The following is a 1039-nucleotide window of genomic DNA, read 5'->3' as shown; positions in this document are numbered from 1 at the left end:
ATATACCATAGTATTTATAAGTGAAATGATGTGATGTCTGGGATCGTGGCTTTAAATCTCAGCAAGAAACGGAAGTGTTGAGGAAAAAAGATGAACCAAGAATGCCAAAATGTTATTTGTGGAAGCTGGGTGATAGACACATGGATTTATTATACTATTTCCCTACTTTGTGTAAACACGAAAATTTACAATAAATAGTTAAAAAATATAGGCCAGGCGAGGTGGCTCACGCCTGTAATCTTAGCACTCTGGGAGGCCGAGGCAGGAGGATCGCTCGAGGTCAGGAGTTCCAGACCAGCCTGAGCAAGAGTGAGATTCCATCTCTACTAAAAAAAATTAGCCGGGCATGGTGGCACACGCCTGTATTCCCAGCTACTTGGGAGGCTAAGGCAGGAGGATCACTTGAGTCCAGGAGTTTGAGATTGCTGTGAGCTAGGCTGAGGCTGACGCCATGGCATTCTACCCTGAGTGACAGAGTGAGACTCACTCTTAAAGAAAAAAAAAAAGAAAGAAAGAAATGACAAATATAATGCACTATCCTAGATGGGGGAAAAAGGTTGCTTTGGACAATACTGGACAATTAGCAAAATCTGACTATGTACTTTGTTTTTGACATTTTTAACATTGTATCAATGTTAAATTCTCCAAATTTGATCACCACATCGAGGTTATACAAGAGGATTTTTTTTTTTTTATCTATCTACTGTGTCCCAGGCTTCTTTATTTAAGAAAAAAGTGATGAATGATGTGGGTATTAAAATCAAGAGCATCGTTGAACTTCACCTCCCAACAAGCTCCCCCAAAACTCCCTGCCCCCACCCTTTGTGTTCCCAATTCCTTCCTTCGTGATTGAAGAACCTATTCCCAAAAGCCCGGTACAAACAAACTCCAGGTTCTCCTTCCCGAGCTTCCCCCCTTGCCCAGCCCCCCATTCCTATAAGGGCAGGCACCTCAGTTTGAATGCATGGGAGAGCCCAGAGTGCTGACGGAGACAGAGGGAAAGGCTTCCCTATCAGGGAAAGGGACTGAGGAGTACAGG

At 43.5% G+C, this 1039-nt stretch overlaps 1 protein-coding gene across 1 annotated transcript in view; it reads right to left on the bottom strand.

The window, feature by feature from the left end:
* Positions 1 to 1039, bottom strand: part of MTO1 (mitochondrial tRNA translation optimization 1) — a 24489-nt gene that overhangs the window by 13012 nt on the left and 10438 nt on the right. The gene's annotated exons all lie outside the window — the stretch shown is intronic.

The sequence above is a fragment of the Propithecus coquereli genome, unplaced genomic scaffold (assembly GCF_000956105.1).
Source record: "Propithecus coquereli isolate 6110/MARCELLA unplaced genomic scaffold, Pcoq_1.0 Scaffold24, whole genome shotgun sequence".
Lineage (NCBI taxonomy): Eukaryota > Metazoa > Chordata > Mammalia > Primates > Indriidae > Propithecus > Propithecus coquereli.
Note: the sequence above shows the minus strand (reverse complement) of the source record. Positions and strands in the feature narration are given on the sequence as shown.